Genomic DNA, 23,832 nt, shown 5'->3' with positions numbered 1-23,832 from the left:
GTATTGCCTTAGTAGTGGAGAAATTAACCTTACAATAAAGGCTGTACTAGTTTCAACTTACAGAGCTTAAAAGCAAACATTCAAAGGATCACATTTGGGGAGTTGAAGAGTGATGGCATGAAGAATAATATAGAATTCTTGGACATTGACAACATTGTGATGATTGTTGGGGTGAAGAGTGGAGGTGGAAGAAGGCATAGAGGGACTAAATGGTGATGGAAATATAAAATAAAATAAAAGTATCTTAACTACATATCAGGGGAAAAAAACTACAAAAATATTTCCAGAAACACAGAAATATTCAGCACTCAAGAAGGTAAAATTCACAATTGATGCCAAAAGTAAAAACTATCAGCCTTCAAAGAAGCAGAAAAATAGAACCCATAATGAGGATTAAAAAAATCAATCAATTGAAACTGATAATAGAATGAGTTGACAGGGATATTAAAACAGTTATTATAGTTGCATTCTATTTGTTAAAGACATTAAGAATAAGACTTGAATCTATCATAAAAATTCAAATTTAACTTTTAGAGATTAAAAAAATGTCTGAGATGAAAAATGTATTGAGTTGAATTAAAACAAATTATATATGCCAAGCAAAAGACAAATGAACTTAAAGACTGATCAATAGAAACAATAAAAATAAAAACACTATAAAAATGTGAACCAAATCAGTGAATTGTAAGATAATTTTAATCTATATAACATATGTATAATTAGAATCCACACAAAAAATGGCAGTGAACAAAAAATTTTCTGAAGAAAGAATGGTTGAAATATTTCCAGGCGTGACAAAAATCAAACCCACAGATACAAGAATTTCAAAAAACCCCAAGCTCAAGAAACATTAAGAAAACTACAAAATAATCAAATAGCTTACAATCTGTAAAGAGAAAATCATAAAAGCAGGCGGAGGAAAATTACACATCATATTCAGAAGAACATCTATGAGTAATAGAAGACTTATTTTTGAAAATAATGCAAACAAAAAGACATGGATTTATCTATATCTTTAAATAATTCAACAAAAATATTAATCTAAAATTTTATACCTGGCAAAATAAAGATTTTTTTTCAGAAATATCGATACAAAAGCTGAAAAAAATCTTACCAGCTCAACAGTATACATATCCTATAAGAAGTATTAAAGAGATCCTTCAGGCAGAAGGTAATGTTACCAAGTACAAATTGGAATCTACCCAAAGGAATAATTACACTGGAAGTGATGTGTATATATATATGTAAATATAAAAGACTGTTTTTTAAAAAAAATCTCTTTAAAATATTATTGACTGCCCTAGCTGGTTTGGCTCAGTGGATAGAGCATCAGCCTATGGATTGAATGGTCCCAGGTTCCATTCCGGTCAAGGGCACATGCCTGGGTTGCAGGCTCAATCCCCAATATGGGGCATGCAGAAGGCAGCGGATCAATGATTCTCTCTTATCATTGAGGCTTCTATCCCTCCCTTCCCTTCCTCTCTGAAATGAATAAAAATATATTAAGAATATGTATATATTACTGACTATTCAAAACAAAAATTATCATTTTTAGGTTTATAATATATGTAGAAGTAATATATCTGAACAACAATAGCATAAAGGCTAGGGAAGCGAAATGAAAGTATAGTATAAGATTCTTTCTTATAGCATATGTAAAGTGGGAAATATTACTTGAAGTAGTAAGACTATTATAAGTTGTATAGTTTTCTACAAATTGTAAATCAAGCACTAAATGTAGTAAAACAAAAAGAAATGAAATAAGCCAACAAAAGATTTAAAATAAAATCATAAAAATTATTAATAAATAAAAAACAAAGCAAGAAAAAGGAATAATGAAGAGATAATACAAGAAAACAAAGAACAGATTCAACCCATCAATATTCACATTAAATATAAATGGTTTAAACACCCAAATTAAAAAAGATTGTGATACCAGAATAAATTGTAAGTCTCAAAATTTGACTGTATTCAATCTTCAAAAGAAAAAATCCACTTTAAAGATGAAGAAACAATATTTTAAACAATATTTAAACATAGAAACTATATATCACGGTATCACTAATAAAAAGACAGAGTTAGTGGCTATCAGACAAAGCAGATTACAGAGCAAAGAATATTACTAGGGATAAAAGGAATCATGTATAATGATAAAGGGGTCAAGTCATTGGGGGGACATAATGATTCTAAATATTTATTTACCTAATATTCATTTAGTTTCAAAATACAAGAAAAAAAATCTAATAAAATTTCAAGAATTATTAATTTTTTAAATCTCTCTCAGTGTGATGAAGGTCTGGGGATGGGGAAGGTAAAAGAAGGGAGTTGGGATGAAGGGGTCAATGTGGGGGGGGGGGACATCTACAATACATTCAACAATAAAGATAATTTTTAAAAATATAAAATATATGGAAGAAGCCATATAACAAAAGAAAAATGATAGAACAAGTAGAAAAAAAATCAGTAAGGATATAAAAGACCTCAACCAACTTTACCTAATTTCATTTCTAGAATTTTCTAGCCAACAAAAGAATTAGGAATTCAGTAACAGAAACATATCTGGAAAAAACCCTAAATATTAAGAAATAAAATAATCAGCATGGTTCAATGGTTGAGAATTAACCTATGAACTAGGAGGTCACGATTCAATTCCATGTCAGGGCACATGCCCGGGTTGCAGGCTCGCTTCACAGTGTGAGGCATGCAAGAGGCAGCTCATCAATGAATCTCTCTCATCATTGATGGTTCTATCCCTCTCCCTCCTTCTCTGAAATCAATAAAAATATATTTAAAATTTTTTGCCAAGACCGGTTTGGCTCAATGGATAGAGCGTCGGCTTGGGGACTGGGGGGTCCCGGGTTCAATTCCGATCAAGGGCATGTACTTTGGTTGCGGGCATGTCCCCAGTGGGGGGTGTGCAGGAGGCAGCTGATCGATGTCTCTCTCTCATCGATGTTTCTAACTCTCTGTCTCTCTCCCTTCTTCTCTATACAAAATCAATAAAATATATTTTAAAACATAAAATAAAATAAAATTTTTAAGAAATAAAATAATACTTATAAACAACCCACTGACCTATGAACATATAATAAGCAAAATTAGAAAGTATTTTGAACTGAATAAAAAGGAAAATATTACATATCAAAATTTATGGGATATAGCAAAGGAGTATACTATTTGCTACTATTCCTTCTATGTTAAAGGACAAGTATAGCAATATAACCAGAGAGTCATAGCCATCAATCTCAAGTATCTTCACTTTTCTCAGTCATAGTTTGCCAAGTTTTACCTTGTGTCTCTGAAGTCAACAAGACCCTGCCTGTATATCCCTCATGCACCCCATCACATATAGTCATATTGACCCCTACATTGGCTTGTAGAATCTTAGAATCTAGACATAATTATTAAACCTTCTTTCTGTTCCTAACTTCCAGTTCCCAAAATACAACCCTCACTTAAACATTTGCCTCCTGCCTGAACTATTGCAATAGCCCTCAAAAGCTGTTTCTCTAATACAAATCTTTTTTTCCCACTACTAATCAACTCTGGTGGCTAAACTAATTTTAAAAGCAAATCTCTTGCCTTACCATTGGACTATTTGATTGTGATTGGCCCCTTAATGTAGCCTTACAGGCCATAATGGTATGATCACTAAATATTCTAGCTTATACATACCCTATACCTAAGTCAAACTTTGAATTTTTCAGTGTTACCTATCCTATAATTCCCTGCTTCCATTTGTCTGTTCCATACCCATGTGCCTTCTATTTCCCTCACTATCATGATGCTCCTCTCTGGTTATCTCTTCATCCATTTCATTGGCAAAATTCTACTCAACTTTCAAAGAATATCAAAAAGCCTGCTTTCCTGGTTCCTTCTTAAAGGGACATGTCTTTGATTCTTTCTAACCCCCAGGGCTATTTTTTACTTTATTAAGGCACTAAACATATTCTACATGGAGAATTACATCTCTCCTCTGCTTATTTCCTCTGCAATAATCAATACAACTTAATTAATATGTATTAATCCTGCCTTTGAGTCATGCATTAGTTGGACACTAGAGACACAAAAAGGAATAAGAAGTTGGTCCGAAGGTTGTGGGTTATTGTTAAGCTGATTAACAAAAAGGAATAAGGTTTAATAATTATATCTAGATTCTAAGGTTCTTGATAGTAGAACTTTGAACTTGTGCATTTGTTTCTAATACAACATCTAATGCTCTGCATTGAATATAGTCAGTACTCAATATATATTTGTGGAGTTGGATTAATTTCCAACACATAATAAGCACTCTCCTGGGAAGAAAGTATTTGCTAATCTCATCTTTAAATAGCTTTCTGGGGGAAATCAGAAGTTAGATTGACCACTGATTATACCACCCAGTGTGAAGATGCTACTGAGTCAGATCTCTCCTCACTGAGACACTTAAGTTCCAAGTATGCTAGATTGCTTCAAATGATAAATTCCATATGGCCAGAATGTCCAAGATTAACATTTTGGCCCAGTAAAGATGATTATTTCTTTATATCACAAAAATCTCTTTCTTGTACCCTCTTGGGAATTGATACACAAGACACTTTAAGGTGATTTAAACATGGTATGTATTCAGTTTATCTGGGAGACTCACACTTCCTGTCTAAGCTCACCACATCTACACAGCTTTAAAATGTGTGCTTTTTAGGCTACCTAGCATTGCTGAGAGCCTACATACAATGACACCTTTCTACATTATGAGACTAGGCAAGCCTTGCATTTACGCTCAACATGCTTACATTGCCCCTCTTCCTGGGAAATAGAATGGAAAGACACAATAAGGCTTTTTTTAAAGATGGCACCAGTAATAAAAGGAAATTAAAATGGTCCCTGATGTAATGCAAAAACAAATATTAAAACAAAACAAAAAACTTCCTGACAATAACATTTATTAATAACAAGGAAAAATTCAAGCAGCAAAAATGAGGTAAGGGATAGTAGCTCACTGCTTCATGAGCAAAACAAGCCCCAGTCCCTGGTACCTGCAAGGATAAGACCTCTTTGTTTTGAACCCTGCTCTTCCCAGGGGCTCTCCCTAAATATGAGTGACACACATATCCTCCAGGAAAAAACTCACCATGGCAAGCAACAATCACTGTGCCCATTACTGAAATTCCGTTCAGCAGCATAAGGACCAAAATGAAAATACAATCTCAGAGAAGGAAAGAGAGAAATGTAGGAAGAACAGAAACCCAAAAACACAAGATGTGAAATCTGTATTTCAGAAGATAACTATTGGCATAAAATGGTAGCAATATTCTGACAGGGTGATAAAAAGACAGGATAGGCCTTTTTTCGTGGCATTCAGTGTCAAAGTAAGATGTAAGGGTTCTCAAACTAAGATGTAAACAGACCTGAGGTGCTCTGACACAGTTAAGTTTATAATCATGAGTATCCCAAATGAAGTGTGACTCTGCTGGAGCTCTATAGTGGGAAGAAATATGTTCTTTTTTTTATTATATTTTATTTTTTACAGAGAGGAAGAGAGAGGGATAGGGAGTTAGAAACATCGATAAGAGAGAATCATCAATCAGCTGCCTCTTGCACACCCTACTGGGGTTATGCTCACAACCAAGGTACATGACCTTGACCGGAATCCAACCCGGGACCTTTCAGTCCCTAGGCCGACTCTCTATCCACTGAGCCAAACCGGTTTCAGCAAGAAATATGTTCTGAAATCAGACAACAGAGTTTGAATCAGAGAGAAAGACAAAGAGAGAGCAAGAGGAAAGGAGGATACAGACAAGAGAAGTGGGAGAAAAGGGAGAAAGAAGCAGGGCGAGAACATAGAAAATGTTTTTATCTTTACTGGCAATATTTAACTCACTTTTGATGCTTGTAGCTGGCGACAATTTAGTGAAATGTGAACATTTATAGCCATACTATGATAGCATGAAATATGTATTTCAAATAAAACTATATGCTAAGAGTCATATTTAGAGACAAGCTTACAACAAAATGAACCAGAATTTGTTGCATACTCAAACAATCTTTATAAACTGAATCATTACTAAAATATCTCTATCTAAATGCTTGAGTAAATCAATGGCTTGTTTTTTACAGAATTACAGACAAACTGTTTTTTACAGAATTATATTTCACATCTTGTAAATCATTGCATTTTAAAATAATAGCTAGCAATGCATAATCATTGCATTCACTGATGCTCCCTCACTTCCTTATATTTGAGACCACCTCCCAGCTCAAATGATGGCTTTATTTCCCTTTCTCTGCATATATCTAATACCTGTAAATATTAATGAAAGTTATGTAAGAATACTGGACGATGATTAAACCTATCTTCTTGGTTAAAACGGGTTGAGAGAGAGCAGCTTTTGGGGGGGAATATTCAGGTTTATTAGCTGCTCTTAGCAAACTACCCCCAAGCCCCACATTGTTTTCAATCTCGAGTCAAGAAGAATTTTTCTCTAAAGGGCACTGAATCACTTTAATGTTGACTCTCGTATTGCTCTACTATAAAAATGTAAAAGAACCATAATAGCATCTAAAAAAGAGCCATTGGCACTATATTAGTTTAGAGAAAACCCTAAACTGAATACTAATGCAAAATGTAATGATAATTTGCCCCCTTGCCAAAAGAGTTACAATAATTATTTTGCCATAATGTGTAAGTTATCTTAAAGGTGTCTGAGAATATTACCGTGTAGGATTCAAAATAAGTCCCCAAGTGTCACTGTTCTCATGGGGAGATATATATATATATATATATATATATATATATATATATATATCAACATACTAACTTCACAGCAACACTGTCCTCTGATTAGAGGATTGCTTCATGAGTAAAGAAACATTATCTAGAGGTCATTCAGCCTCCTTGATTGGCAGCCAGCACAGATCCACCTCACACTGAATTCCACTTTATCGTGAGTATTGTGATTGTGAGGTTCCAGTAAAGCATTCAAATAGAATCAATACAGTTTTACTTCCCTTTTCCTTTATAACCATGACCAAATTTTTGGAGCTTTTAAAGCAAACCAAGATCAAATTTAGACATGTTGTTTGAAATTAGCGAAGATGACACACTTCAGTGCCAGACAAAAGCCCTGATTTTAAGAGTCGGTTTTTGCCTTCCCAGAAATGCCTAGCTCGGGAGGTGTATTTTTATGCCTGCAGATATTGGCACGTTTCACATTTGAGATTATGACACATCAACTTATTTTGAAATTTTTAAGTCTTCCAACTGCGCATGTTTCAAGTACTTCATGACTATCACTGATAATTGAGCAATTAACTTAAAATTACAAAAATTTGCTGTGGTGGCGCAATATGTAGTAAGCAACATGAAAGAATAAAAACAGAAGAACTTAGCACAGTGAAAAAAAAAGTAATAAAGGGTAAAAATAAGCCTTGATAATAATAATAGAACTAAGTTTTAATGGTCCTAGGTTTCAGTGGTTTAATGGTGCCAATAAAATGGCTTAATGAAACAAGTACAGAGTATTACCAACTTTTTAGAGCAGTGTGTTCTGGGGCAACAAAAAAGGAAGCTTCATTGTAATTGGTCTTGCATAATATTCAGGGATTGGTCCAAAAAGTAAGTATGGGAGTTTCATTAGACAACAAGCAGAAAACGATTAGGTTGAGTCCTGACAGGCAAAGTCTTAAGAAATACATACGTTCAAAAAAGAGAGAGAGAGAGAGAGAGAGAGAGAGAGAGAGAGAGAGAGAGAGAGAGAGAGAGAGAGAGAGAGAGGTCAAATCTTTCTTTAAGTATAAGACAGACAAAGCAAAACATTCAGGGTTAAAGATGACCTCAAGAAATCATCAAAATATTGTGGATATATCTGCAAATCAAAAACTAAGATATATAGCTTGTCATCAAGAGAAAAGGGATGAATCTCAGTTATACTAGAAAAAACAGAAAGCCTCTTCACTGTTCATTCCATCAAGGTCTCTAACACGGGCTTTTCCAGCTAAAACCATAGTGAAGAGCAGCTTTTTAGTGCTTAAATATAGCCAGTGAAGCAAATTCAATAAACCTAAATCCTACCTTATTTCCGTGGCAGGCCATCTTAAAGGATTGCAAGGAAAACCAACAATTTAGAAAGTCAGAGAGGCAAGAAATATTCAAACTACAGTAAATAAAGGATGCTGTTAAAAAAATTTTTTCTCAACATTCCATCCATATTGCTCCAAAACACAATGAAGAGATTAAAATAGGCCATGCTACACGTTCAGGTATAAATTAGAAGCAGAAAATGAAGCAAGCAGAAAGAACAATTGTCTAAAGGCACTAGAATATAAAACTTTAAAAAGCTTAAAATATAATGGATATACACATTCAGATTAGCAAACTGCTTTCAATTAAAGTAGATTTCTAGCCACGGTTCACAAATGTATAGTAGCTGTGTGTATCAATGCAGACACTTCAAATGTCAGTATATCTCTAATTAACATGAGCACACAACTGTAAAACTGAGAAGGCACAATTTTAAATTCCTTACATTCCCAGCATTAATGCTTTCGTGGGGCAGCGCCCGTTGTCATGGAAAATGGCATTCAAGCCCTATTTGTGGATTTTCACAGCTCATCTTTTTTATTTACCTGCTCTATGTCAAGATTAGCTTGGAATAATATTTTTTAAAGATAATGCACTTAGACCTACTTGTCCTTAAATTCACAGATGTTTTCACTGAGGGAGCTTTGGACTAGGCTATGCTCAGTTTGAAATAGATTTCTGTCCATTTAAAAATACCACACACACACACACACACACACAAAATAAAAAAAAAATTAAAAAAAAATAAAAAAGATGAATTCGTGATTTGTTGTTGTTGTTCCTAATTTCCTAAAAAAAAAAAAAAAAAAAATCATGCCATTCAAAAACTTCAGCTGAAGCACAACCTGTGACAGTTTTGGAATAGGGGGATAGGCCAGTGTCAGAAAGGAGCAAATGATCCAAGAACATAGGGAAATGAAGTGGCAGAAAGCTCTCTGCAATCTCCTGCTTGACTTACTCTATCTCAACTTTCCGAAAATATTTGTATAGCAATCTTTTGTTGATCAAAAACAACAAAAGAAAGAGCTAAAATACTCTCTTCTGAGAAAGGTCAGCCTATAATGGAAAGAGCATTAAAAGGTTAAGTCCTGCAAAAATTAAGCCAAATTAATAATCTGCAAAAACAAGTGTCATATCAAATCAAGGAATTGCTATTATTATTTCCTGAAGCACGGGCTAACCAATAATCACTTTTTGTGCCAGACAATTAAAATACTGTTTGTACCTTTTTCAGGGAAAAGGTGGCTAGTAAGAGACCATGAACAGAGATAGCATTTTATAAAAGGGAATTCATTTTCAAGTTACTGAAAAGGCTTGGATAACCTGATAAAGCAGGTTATCTAATGATCTATTTCTGTTTTGTTTTGTTTTGTTTTTAATCAATAATTTATTGCTCTGGTAAATTAAATGCTCAAAATTCCATAAGTATTTTTTGATTAGACACAAAAAAACTAAATGTGGGATATTAACAAGGAAAACAAGGTCTTATTATACAATACCTATTTTGGAAAAAGAAAAGGGTAGTTTAGTTTTTGAAGAGGGAGATAAAAACCTATAATAAGATGCTTTTGGCTTCTGAAAAGATAACCACTCTTGTTCACAGTGTTTTCCTCTTCTGACCTAGGTAGTAGATGTGAGTAGGTAAGATTCCAATCGGTTCTCACACACCCGTGGTGTGGCACATTCATTATGGATGTGCAAAACAATATCCCACCTTCCTTATCTCACAGACCGGCTTCTACACACCTTACTAAGAAACCTTCCCATGGCCATGAGGTATAACTTTCTGCCTTAGATCATGTAGCAAATAAGCAGTTCCAGGACATGGAAATTAAAGTTCCTAAAAGAAGCCATTGTCGCTGATCCCATTTGCTTGTTCTTAAAGCCAAAAATAGATAAATATTTTTATTGTTTTAGCTGTCTCATCATTCAGTGTAAGTGGCAGTTTCCATGATAATTGAAAGAAATGGGAACTCAAGCATTCTGGATGCCATGTTAATTTTATCTGACTTACTTGTCTTAGTCATGGTATCTTGCTATGTTTCTTTAATATGGAACCTTCTTATTAAAGAAGAGCCTGAGACCACTGACCAAAGGAACAACAAAGCCCATGCCCTAATCTAGCATATGGAAATTCTCAAGACTGGAAAACAATTACTTTAAGGCCTGTATGATTAGCATTACTTTTGTCTAAGTAAACAAGGAAAATCTGAAGTTGAACTCCAGAAATAACCATATGAAAACTATACCCACAGAGACCCATCTTCTATTTTTAGCATCTTTCTGTTAAATCACAAGAAAAATCTCAACTATTTGGATCACCTCCATTAAAGTTAGTCTATGTATGATGGAGATGGTGGAGTAAAGAATTCAGGAAACAGAGAGCCTTCAGGTGATGAAAACAGTAGAGAATATTTCAATAAAGGCTATCTTAGTGGAAATGCCAGTAATTATCTTGTAGGTGCCATTTTTTTAAATTTTAATCATCTTAAAAACTTACAAAAGGAAATGGCTGAATAATATGACAGAAGAGTGAAAGGAGGTAAAAGAAAAGATAAAGCAACTAAGATAAGATTAGAACAACTGGAAATTATTCCCTTTCATTCAAATTTCTAGTAAGATCAGCTCAGCCCCTTAGAATCATCCTTTTTTCTCCAGAGCCCCTTGAAAATAGTTTACATTTCTTTCCCCACCTTCTTTGCTCCTAATCCTCACTATGATACCTTGCACAAATTAAAGCTTATTTTTAATGCAAATGAAACATGTAGCTTAATATTTTGTGTTCTACCTAAGAATAGTTTCAAAATAAAATGTGAATTGATAGTTTCATAAAAATTACATATTATCCTTAAAACATTGAAAACATACAAAATGCATTAAACTATACTAAACATTTGTGTCTACTTTCTAAGGTTCATTCTAAATGCCAGTCTCAATCTATGGTACCACTAAGAGAAAGGTAAAGGTGGGGTTTTTTTAGTTGTAATTCAGTTTGGTCCTGGGAGCCTGTCCTTGCATCATCCACTTACTCAACCTCTATCTTTCATCTCCAGCCATTAAGCAGTTTTAAATAAATTTTTGTTGCTTTCTGCTTAACTACTGAATAACTTAAACTCTAATTTGTAATGTTACCTTTTTTTAAAATACTTTCCTAGAAGTATATTCTCTAAAGTTCTTGTCCAGAGAACACTAAGGGAGGAAAAATTCCTACATCTTTGTTGTTATCGAATGTAAAGCAACCCTTGAGATGCCAGTGGATTACAACATACTACACATATAAATGTATTTTAGACTCTACTTAAATAGTCTGTTTTTTAACAGACATCTTTAATACCAGCCACATACTCTAAAGTGCTTCTATATTAATAAGTATATATTAATTTAAAGTACTTTCAATGATCATTAAGGTTTATTCAAATTTTTTCTTGAAGTTTACCTTCTTTCCTGAGAAAAAAGTATCTTTGTTCTCCAAAATATCGTTTAAAATATAATGTTGTTTTGAGAGATAGTGAAGAAAGCAAGAAAGGCCCCCAATTTGATAGACATTATACATTCACTAAATGAGTCTGGTTCCTTAGCACTTGATCTTCTCCTATACTGACAGCTCTTTGAATTCGATATCATCTCACCTCTTTTCAGTGAGCACAAGCACACAGCAATTTTCAAGTCCAGATAATCAGAAGACTAAGAATTGACCAGGGTAAACTATCCATGTGTATACAGACGAGCCCCTTTAAGGTAGATCACTCCTACAGTTGAGCCTCATCTGAAAAAGTAAGATGTCTATTCTTTCAGTGTATTATAATGGGCCCTAGTATTTTTTTCTCTCTAAAATCCTCTTAAGAAAACACACAAAAAAAATTAATAACACTTAAAAAACATTTACCAAAGAAAAAAACTAATAAAAATTCTCACACTAGAGGAATTAAGAACTTGTTTACAAACTATAATTTCCATGACACAATGAGAAGAGTAATAAATAAACCAATACTTACAAATACACCAAGAAAATCAGCCCCAGCACCCAAAATCACTGGTAAATTGCCTTTGAATTCATGAAAGTGACCTGAAAATATAGAGAGAAAATGAAATTAAAAAAAGATTAGATAAGTCACCTTTCTATGCTTTATTAAAGAAGTATGCATTTGACTACAAATCATACTACTTTTAAGTCCCATCTCCTCTAACAACTCTTTCTAAGATGACAATAACAAAAGAGACAATTATTTCATTATTCTACTGCTAAGAATGCAAAATCTCCACCCATGATAGCCTTTTATATGATGTTATTAATAAACTTTGTGTTTAAAAGTGTAAGTAAATACAAAAGAAAATTTTTTTATAAAAAGATATAAAGGCTTACAAGTTACATTTGGAAAACATGTTTCATTTATGTCTGCAAGTTAAAATGAATTAGCTTCACAGAAAATATCTTGGATGTGTTCAACGAGAATACCTTATAGGTAGAACAAACATGAAAGGATGCCGTTTTTGTTCTACATAAAGTCTGGAACCCATTTAGACTCTTAGGTTATACACAATGCTTTCTGTATGAGCCATGATTCAATTCAAAATTCTTTTACTTGCACACACTTTAGTTCTAGCAAAAGAGGTAACAGATGCAACTCAAACACACAGAGCTAGCCTTGTAAAAAGTTTAACTAGCACAATGAGTCACTTTATGCCTCTAAATATCTATGGTTTCCTCTCTCCAGAACCCCCATGCATTATAAGGTAGTTTGGTTGTTTATTTTTATTGTTTGGTCTAACTACAGCACATTTTTAGTACATGAAAACAAAGAAACTTTGTTGCAAAGGCCGTATTTTTTCCCAAATGTGAGGATGGCTATAAGTAGGGTTCAACCGAAAATAATAATGGAGCTTAGGTTCCTAATTTAGGTCAGAAACTTTTCTAGACTCTAGAGATTGGTTTGGTTCAAAACCCTTTTATATATATATATATATATATATATATATATATATATAGCCAGTAAACATCTATGTTAGTTAACTTACTTAGCTAAATAGATTTTTTTAATTGATTATGAAAAAGAAGAAGAAGAAGAAGAAGAAGAAGAAGAAGAAGAAGAAGAAGAAGAAGAAGGAGATTTATCAACATCATTTGTAGGAATCACTGCTCCCAATGTTGCACATATAGCACAAATGGCCATGATAAATTGGGTATCGACACCTGAATTAAGTTGAGACACAAAATAAATATCTAACTCAGCCTTTCCCCAGCTCCTACAACATGCTTTTGCATAAGTGATGCAGATAATTTATTGTATTTTCAAGTCAGGATTAACAGATAATGAATCTGTCCTGGGTGTTTGGACAGTTTTAAGTATCAATGGTTATTATACACATTAGGTTTCTTCACCCAGACCTCCTTCTCTTTTTAGGGAATGGTTCCTGGGCCTTTCCCAATCCAGTTTGCAGCAACTCATAATGTCTACTTCCATTGATGCAAGAAGTCCAGGAGAGTCTGGACAAGGGAAGGTAGCTCTCTCATTTATTTTTTGTATTATACCTTTGTCCTTATGACTTTCTGGTGTCTTAGGAACCAGGACAGCAATTTTATGTGGGACATCATACAACCCTGTGTGGACACACACTATGTACCATTCAAAGTCAGCAAAGAATACTGGTTTTGTTACTTTACTGTTTTTTTCATACTTTATCCTACCATGAATTATAAATTATAGCTTTGAAGTTATGCACAAAATAAATCTATATCAAAATTTATATCTAAAGCCTAAAGCCTGAAAGAATCCAAAATGATTTTTAAGTACTACTACATTTTTTTTTTAAATAATCACACCCTGTCCTTCTAGCAAATATTTTTAAAGCATGAATTGAAATTGTGCAACATACACAATACATCTCATTCTTTCCTTTGCATTTAAATGTTGGGGGATAAAATAAAATGCATCTAGAAATATTGTGGCTCAGTATAGCTCTTTTTTCCAATACTTGTACTCTTTAAGTTAAGATCACTAACTCTGGAAATATTTTAAGTTTGAAACAAGTTAAATTCCAGACATTCAGGGCAAATAATATTTTAATATGCATTAATATGAAGTCAACAAACCTCATTTGTCATATCAACACTGTCTTGGTACATATGTTAGAAACAACTCTATATTTCATTACCAAATGATATACACTATTGGTGAATTTTGTAGCAAACCATTTAAAAAGTTTGTTTCTAAAAATCACAGAGTTCATTATTATAACAAAGAGAAAAAGAATTTAGTACATACTTACTCCTGCAGAGAATTTAGAAATAAACAAGCAACCTATTATGATGGCCAAAGAGTTAAGAATCAATTCACAGGAATTAACACACAACTTGAAGCAAGCTACTTCTTTTTTTTTTTTTAATATATTTTATTGATTTTTTTTTTTTTTTTTTTTTTTTTTACAGAGAGGAAGAGAGAGGAATAGAGAGTTAGAAACATCGATGAGAGAGAATCAGCTGCCTCTTGCACACACCCTACTGGGGATGTGCCCGCAACCCGGGTACATGCCCTTGACCGGAATCGAACCTGGGACCTTTCAGTCCGCAGACTGACGCTCTACCACTGAGCCAAACCGGTTTCAGCGAAGCAAGCTACTTCTTAGAGAACTAAAAGAGTTTAGGCTGAAGAAGACATTTCTAAAATAAAAATAGCCACTTTGGTCCTGAGGGCAGCACAAAAGTAAGAAGACAGAAAAAAATGCCAAAACAAATCACCGTCTGTTTTAGAAAATCACAATCTGTTTAGTAAAATGAATCCTCAGAACACCCAATGATCATAGATTATTCCATTCCTCTGTTTGCTCATTCTTCATTCAGCAAGTAGTTAGAGATTGCACTGAACAATAAGAAAATAAAATGTTTCTTAAAATTAATAAAATCCATGCTGTCCCAAAAGGTAAAGGATCTCTCCTTTCTAGAAATATCAATGATGAGAATCACTGATCAGCTGCCTCCTGGGAATCGAGCCCACAACCCAGGCATGTACCCTGATCAGAAATAAAACCATGACCTCCTGGCTCACAGGTTGGCACTCAATCTCTGAGCCATGCCAGCCGGGCAAATGAATACTGAAAAATATTATGCTAAGTAAAATAAGCCAATCTGAGTAAGACAAATATCACATGGTCTCACTTCTTTGTGGAATCTAATGAACAAATGAATTGACCAACAAAATAAGACCCAAAGAAGGGAGGAAAGGGACAGACTGACATACCTCAATGTGGGGTTGGATGGACAGGAAGAGATAAACCAAAGAATTTATATACTTACTAGTGACCCTGTGCACGGATTCATGTACATTGAAGGGAAATTAATTAGAAGGTGGCTGGTGGGGCAGGATGGGTGAGTTGAGCCAGACACATCCTTGAGCCAACCTCCTATGGTCCCTCCTCACCACTGCATCTGGGGCGACACCATGGCTCGAAGGGCATCTGCAGTTACTGCAGCTCAGCAGTAAACCAGATTCAGAGCCAACAGTGCCCCAGCAATTACATAACCCACTGCTGCAGGCAGAATCGCATGGCCCCTCGCGGAATCGGGCTCCCTCCTCTGTTTCCGGTGTGTGTCACCCAAGAACCATGGCTGCCAAGTCACCAGAGCTCAGCAGCTCCTGTGTTGAGCATCTGACCCTTGGTGATCAGTGCACATCATACAAACCAGCCAGTAGGCTGGCCAGCTGGTTGTACAGTTGCTTAGCCATATGTGTGTGTGTGTGTGTGTGTGTGTGTGTGTGTGTGTACACACACATATATACTGTATATACACACATATATGCCTGAAATTCATGCTAGAGTAGGCCTTCCTTCCCCCACATGCCTGCTAGCACCTGGGACCCAGGCTTCCCTCCGGCGTCCAGCAGACACCTGGGACCTAGGCTTCCCTCGAAGCCCTGGCTTCCTTTGGAAGAACAGAAGGATGTCCAGAAGGACATCCAGTCTAATTAGCATATTATACTTTAATTATTATAGATAGATATGCATAGCCCATGAACACGGACAATAGGATAGTAAAGAACTGGGGATAGGGAGGAGAAGGGAGGAGGGAGGTAAGGAGTGGGGGGAGATATCTGTAATACTAGCGAAAATAAAAACTATATTTTAAAAAATAATAAAATAATTTTGTATGCCTAAAATTAATACATTTTTATACATCAATTATAACTTAATTTAAAATTTTAAAAACAATTAAGTAACCATGTCCTTTCCCCTCAAGAATTTTTCAATCAGTAATCCAACCTGGGCTATAGACTATAACACGTGACCATAGTGACGACATGCTTCTGACTATTTGATCATCAAACTTTTGCACATCCTTAGTTTACTAAATAAAAAGTGCATTGCTAAAAACACTTTAATATAAAAATGCACAAAAATATAAAGATGAAATGTATAAATAAAATACAAATGTCCAATAATTAAAATATGTACACTCTCCCTAATAATCAAAGAAATGTAAATAAAATATTTTCACCTACAATATTGACAAAATATTTTTAAACTGGTCAAAAATTAGTGTTGGTGAACATCTGAAAAATAAACACATTAATGTACCATTGATGAGATTATAAATTAGGTACAATTTCCCTGAATGGTAATTTGACAAAAAGTGCCAAAATTTTTTAATGTCAATCTCCTTCAAGTTTGCTCTGCTACTTCCAAAAATATATTATGGCCATAATTTTATATCAATAAATATGCTGTTGAATAAAAAACCAACATGCATAATAAGGACCAATTTATAGAAAATTAAATGTGTATATACATACCCCCGTTTCACAAAGTAAAATACAATTTAACAAAAATGTTAACATTGAGTGAGTTATAGGCTTATCTTTACTTTCTTATCCTTATGAGCTGGTGTTATGGAGATTTTTAAATACTTAGCATGTCTAATTTGTCCCAAAACAATAAAACTATTTCTAAAATTCAGTATATCACTTATACATTAAAAAGTAGTCCTCTAAATCCTGACTAACTTGCTATTAATCTGGCAGCAAAAGTCAAATATTAACTTACAAAGAGAAAAACCTCTGAATTACAAAGCAACTTCAAACAAGAATCCTGACCTCAAATGAAGAACCCATAAACATTTTCACAAAAGCATGTCCCACTCTCCCCAAAATAGATACTAGATCAAAGGTAAACAGCAAATAAAAACACGGCCACCTCCCTGTATAATTAAGCTTTAAAAGCTTTCAAGCTAAATTTTTAAATCCTGCTTAAAACTGTCTCTAAGCCACACCCATTTCTTTTTTTATCCCCATCCCCTTTTTTTTTTTTTTTAATTTGCTTTGGCAAGAGGGTTCAAGCACCAAATGTGTAATTGAATTCATTTATATAGAATTTGAATTATTTAAAAATGAGATATGAAAGGAACTGATACCAAGCTAATGCCCAATTTATTTTAAAAATGCAATTAGTAATAATTAAGAACATCATAATAATGAATGGAAAAATTCAGGTTTAGTTATTGATATTTATATCTTGAAGGGCAAAGATAAGAGTATTTTTGAGGTATCAAGGAAGATAACCTAAGATGTTACCTAGTCTAACGCTTTGTTTTCCTGGAACAAATATCTATTTCCTCAAAGAAAGAAATTTCTCCTATTCTTTTTTTTTTTAATATACCTTTTTTTTTAAATATATTTTATTGATTTTAAACAGAGAGGAAGGGAGAGAGATAGAGAGCCAGAAACATCAATGAGAGAGAAACACCGACCAGCTACCTCCTGCACACCCCCCACCAGGGATGTGCCTGCAACCAACGCACATGCCCTTGACTGGAATCGAACCCGGGACCTTTCAGTCCGCAGACCGACGCTCTACCGCTGAGCCAAACTGGTTTCGGCAATTTCTCCTATTCTTAAAGATCTCCAAAGATAGTTATTATTAAAGCCTACTCATACTAGCCTATTTATTTATTTTATGCTGTTCAACCTACATCTTCAATATGATTTCAGTATTGAGGACCACCATTTAGAATGACTTTGAGGAGAAACCAAGATGGCGGCATAGGGTAGACACCCGAATGCAGCCTACCACAACAAATTTGAATTTAGAACTGAAAAACAGGGGAGGCATTGCCCTGAAGCACCACACGGCTGGCTGAGAGGAGGCTCTGCCATCTGGGAAGGAGAGAGAAGGCACGCTGAACCTCAGGAACTGTGAAGGTACGGAGAACTGTGTGCGTGAAAAGGCGCTGGCTTAATCCTGGTGCAGAGAGGAAGGGCCGGACCGAGATTGCTGCTGGCTTACTCCCTGCACGCAGAGAGGGCGGGCCAGGCTGAGTTCGCTACTGGCTTACTCCTGGCGCGGAGAGGGCGAACAGCTAACGCGGCTCGCTTTCTTGTCCGAGAGGAAAACAGAATCACCCTATTGCTCTGATAAACGACCCCAGACAGGGAGAGGCCAGACTGTCAGGCAGTGGGCAGAGATCTCTTGGAGGTGTGTGAAGCCAGAGGCCATTACTGCGGGACTTGGGGAGGAGCCGAAAGGAAAACAAAGTTTGTCTGCACCAACCCGAGACTCCGCCCTACCTGTGGCTGAGCACAGAAGCTCTCCCAGAGGCTGGCTTTCTCTAAGGAGGGACTTGCAGGAATCCAAAGCTTGTCTGCGCCTTTACCAAAGAGGTGCGCACGCGCCTGCAACCAATCTTCCAAAACTCTCCACGAACAGGACTTTTCTAAGGCAAGACTGACAGGGAACCAAAGATTGTCTGCGCCACCCCGAGACCCCGCCCTATTCAAGCAGAGTATGGAAACCCTCCTAGCTGAGACACTGCTGATCCTCACAGCCAATTGGCTTGGAGATCAACGCTTCCCAGTGATACCAACAATAAGCAAGGCTTAACAACAAGACTGCACACACAGCCCACAAAGGGCTACACCAAGACTGTCCACTGCAGGTAACTGGGAAGGCTGTGCTACTGGGCTCTACTAGAACACCTAGCACACAAAGCTATTCCATCAAATCAGGGAAACAACTAAAATGCAGACAAGAAGAAGGACACAAAGGAAGGAGATGGAGGAAAAGAAAAGATTGGACATTGAGTTCAAAACTACAGTTATAAGGTTATTCAACAATATCCTAAAAAAGGCCGATAAAATAAATGAGACCTATGAGGATATGAAAAGGGAGCAACTAGAAATAATAAGGGATCAACAAGAAATGAAGAAAACATTGTCTGAAATAAAAAATATTATACAAAGTCCTAAAAACAGACTGGAAGATCGCAAGAATCAAGACAAAGATTTAGAACACTAAGAGCCAGAGGACACTCCTCTGCAGAAGGGAGAAGATAAAAGAATCCAGAAAGTTGAAGATAGTGTAAGAAACCTCTGGGACAATTTCAAGCGAACCAACATCAGAATTATGGGGATTCCAGAAGAGAGAGAGCAAGATACCAAAAGAGTACTAGAAGAAATAGTGACAGAAAACTTCCCCCACCTGGGGAAAGAAATAGACTTACAAGTCCAGGAAGCCCGCAGAACCCCAAACAAAAAGAATCCAAGGAGGACCACACCAAGACATATCATAATTAAATTCCAAGAGCAAAAGACAAAGAGAGAATATTAAAAGCAGCAAGAGAAAAGCAGGTAGTGACCTATAAAGGAGCACCCATAAGATTGTCAGCTGATTTCTCAACAGAAACCATGCAGGCCAGACGGGAATGGAAAGAAATATTCAAGGTGATGAATAACAAGAACCTACAGCCAAAAATAATCTACCCAGCAAAGCTATCACTCAGAATCAAAGGACAGATAAAGAGCTTCACAAATAAAAAAAAGCTAAAAGAGTTCATCACCACCAAACCAGAATTATATGAATTGCTGAAGGAGGTTATTTAGGAAGAAGAAGAAGATAAAGATAAAAATTATGATCAACAAATACATAGCTATCAACAAGTGAATCTAAAAACCAAGGGAATTTAAAAATCTGATGAACAATATTAACTGGTGAATATAATAGAATCAGAGAAATGGAAGGGGAGTGGACTGACGATTCTCAGGGAAAAGGGGAGTGGGGGTGCCGGAAGAGACTAAACAAAAACTGTGCACCTATGGATGAGGACAATGGGGGATGGGGAAAGGACAGAGGGTGGGGTGGGAACCTGGTGAAGGGGAGCAATTGAGGGGGGGAAGAGGATCACATTTGTAATAATCTGAACAATAAAGATTTATTTTTAAAAAAATAATAAAAAATAAAAACAAACTTCTATCTTTAAAAAAAAAATAGAATGACTTTGACAAGTATGCAGTAGAAATTGGCTAAGAAATTTTATAGGAACCATTAGGAAGGTTGCAAGTTCTAGAAACAGTGCATTAAAATAAACTGTAGAGATCATCAAACTCTTTGGTCTCTGAATTCCATGACATTTCTAAAAATTAAGAGAGACCCAGAAAGCTATGCTTCCATTTATCAATATCCTATAGAATAAAAGCCTAATATGCAAATTGTCCCCTCAGGCCATCGTTCAACCAAGAGTTTGACTTGGAAGACTAGGAGTTTGACCACTCCTATGACATGTGCTAACCACCAGGTGGTGGTGTAGAACATGGCGGGCGTCAGCAACATGGTGCTGGCAGTGGGCAGCAGTGGAGACGCTGCAAGCCCTGACAAGGGAGGGATCATGGTGGAATGGTGGAGCAGGTGAGCAGGCGGTACCAGACCAAGACGAGTGTGAGCAAGGGCCCTAATCACACACACCCCAATCAGCCCTGCAGACAGCAACCATTGGCACAGCTGTCAGGGGCAGGGCTGCCACCCAGCTTCCAGGTACTGAGGGATCAGGGCGGGGGAGGGGGGGTTCTGGACCTGATCAATCGCCCCAAAGGTGGGATGGTGGAACAGGTGAGGAGGCAGTTCCAGGGCAAGGCGGGGTGCCAGGCAGGGCTGTGAGGCTGGAGGTGCGAGCTGGGGCCCAATCTCCACAGGCCACCCTGAGGGATCCCACTTGTGCACAAATTTGTGCTCCAGGCATCTAGTTTATTATATCAGAAACTAAAGCTAAGAAAACATTTGTTATTTATTCATTTAAAGCAAAACATATAATTAAATAGTAATTATTTACATGGTAACATAAATAACATAGTTTTAAAATAGCATAAGCACATTTTCCAAAACAAAGAATTTGAATATAGATATTATTTAATTATTTACATGGTAACATAAATAACATAGTTTTAAAGTAGCATAAGCACATTTTCCAAAACAAAGAATTTGAATATAGATATTATTTTGCATTTTTGCAAATCTCTTAAATGCCTGGTTTAATAAAAGACAGCCAGATTCTCATAATGTTATTGCATTCCATCTGTGTGATATGTTGACTTGATGGAAATATGTGAAAAATATGCATCTTCACATAGATATGAAGTTGGAATGAGGAGATTATTTTAATAGCCTTTCCGGTGGGGGCTTGCCCCCAGTGGGAATGGCTAGGGGCAGAGGGGAGGTCAATGGGGGGTGGGGGGGTATGGAAGTAGACATATGTAAAACTTTAGACAATAAAAAAAAAAAGCCTTTAAACATGATAGTTGCTACTCTTCTTTGATCTATATCAAAATTTGACAGGTAATAGTTTCTAAAAGATTAATTAGAATATATAATCTGAAACCTGAATATCAATGATTTGTATTCTGTTACTTTAAAATACACTGTTCTCTAAATGCATCTTTTACCCATGCATAATTTTGTAGCATGCATTGGTTCATTAGGGAAATATTGATTCACTGTGTTTCACAGATCTTTAAAAGGTTGACATATTTCATCATTCAGTATTTTTAAAAATCAAATTTGTTAGTATCACTACCAATCTTATCAGAAAAGCTTTTAAGTATTGGGAAGCCATCAACTTCATAGTGGTAGATACAGTTTTCCAAAAAAACTAATTTTCTCTTGAAAGCTCAAATTTTATTAATGGCAACAAACAATATCAGTTGCTTTTTCTACAATGGCACAGATACTTTGCTCATTTTTAGAATGTGTCTGCCAAGCACCCAACTCTGAATAACCATTGTGTGTCTGTTAGTTGTTATTTCAAGTAAAAATGTTCTATGAAAAAAAAAAAAAAGGCAGTTACTTCAGCTTACAACTCAATCACACAAATGATTTTCCTCAAGATAATCATTGTATTAGGGTATGCAACATGAGTGCTTTATGCATACTTCCCATTTTGTCAAGGAATATTAAAAGATGTACTTACAGGTCAAGAATGAATAAAATCAGTTACTTTACTGTTCCATCTAAACCACATGTGTCAAACACAAGGCCCGCGGGCCAAATCCGTCCCGCCAGGCCTTGCAATGTGGCCCGCACCGCGCTGTCATCACTGCACTCCGCTGCGTTTCCATCACAATGACAGTTTATGACTGTTCAGTAAACCATTCGGCCCGCGATTTAGGCTGGATTTTAGATTTTGGCCCCTTCTCTGATTGAGTTCGACACCCCTAGAACCATTATTGAGTGAAACTGGCTTTTTCCCCCTGTGGGTGGTGATGATTTAAAAAACTCAATGATTATTAATAGACTGGTGCCACTGCTCTGATTTATATAAGGCACCACCCATTTTGCCCAAAATGGCTTTGTATCCTTGGTGTAAATGTCTACACTGCAAAAAAATATCATGATGGAAATAGTTTTGACTTTTCGGACCCCTTGCAAAGGTCTCAAGGGTCCCCATGTTTCGACCGACCACATTTTGATAACTGCTTATGTACTCTGGTAATCCATTTTGCAGCTAAAGGAAATATCTAGTCTAATATTTTCAAGCCAAAAAGAAGAGGTAATATCTAGCATCGTGATTATAATATGGTAAATACTGATTAAAAGTTCTCTCTTTGCTTCTTTCCAAAAGAAAGGATAATACTAGTGGATGGGGACTACAAGACAATAGATTTTAGCTAAGTCCAGATAAATCTTTAAAACCAATGAAATAATCTGCCTGACAAAACAGAAACTTATGTTGCTGGAGTTGTCAAAGTTAAGGCTAGTGACACTTTGCCATGGATGTTGTAGAAAGAATTCTTACACTGAGTCGAAAATTGTACCAAAATTTAGTTGATTATGCAATCACCTAGACAGCTTTTATAAAATTCAAATCTCTGGACCCTACCCCCGAACCTGCTGAACCATGTCTCCTTGAGTGGGCTAGGTAGTTAACATATTTTAAAAGGTCCACCGATGATCAGTAAAGCTGGCCCAGCTGTAGATGGTATTCAAGAACTGATACACCCGTTCCCTCTAAAGTCCCTACCAACTCTAAGATTCTACAATTTCATATTTTATCAACATCCAGTGGGAAGTATACCCTGACACCTTAGCAGTGGTTCTCAACCTTTCTAATGCTGTGACCCTTTAATATAGTTCCTCATGTTGTGGTGACCCCCAACCATAAAAATATTTTTGTTGGGTCCCACATCTTGAAAACTGCTAGCAGGGTCGCCTAAGACCCTCAGAAAACACAGATATTTACATTTTAATTCATAACAGTAGCAAAATTACAGTTATGGAGTAGCAACAAAAATTTTATGGTTGGGGGTCACCACAACATGAGGAACTGTATTAAAGGGTCTTGGCATTAAAAAGGTTGACAACCACTATGTTACACTGCCTAAACCTTTTTTTTTTTTTTAACACATTATAGATAGTCAGGATCATGGTATTTTGGGGTCAGAAAAGAAAGAGTTAATATTGCATTTCTTAGGCCTGCCAATTCACCTCTGCCCACATGTATAGCAGAATGGTAAATCAGA

General features: G+C 35.8%; 1 protein-coding gene across 3 annotated transcripts in view; it reads right to left on the bottom strand.

Moving 5' to 3' along the window:
* Positions 1–23,832, bottom strand: part of SOX6 (SRY-box transcription factor 6) — a 525,015-nt gene that overhangs the window by 427,407 nt on the left and 73,776 nt on the right. For all 3 annotated transcript variants that reach the window (XM_045577988.1, XM_045577991.1, XM_045577992.1), the window contains exon 2: positions 12,055–12,125. The gene's annotated coding sequence lies outside the window, so the exon portion shown is untranslated. The remainder of the gene's footprint in view (positions 1–12,054; positions 12,126–23,832) is intronic.

The sequence above is a fragment of the Pipistrellus kuhlii genome, unplaced genomic scaffold, assembly GCF_014108245.1.
Source record: "Pipistrellus kuhlii isolate mPipKuh1 unplaced genomic scaffold, mPipKuh1.p scaffold_m20_p_9, whole genome shotgun sequence".
NCBI classification, from domain to species: domain Eukaryota; kingdom Metazoa; phylum Chordata; class Mammalia; order Chiroptera; family Vespertilionidae; genus Pipistrellus; species Pipistrellus kuhlii.
The sequence above is the reverse complement of the archived record's forward strand: the minus strand, read 5'-3'. Positions and strand labels throughout refer to the sequence as shown.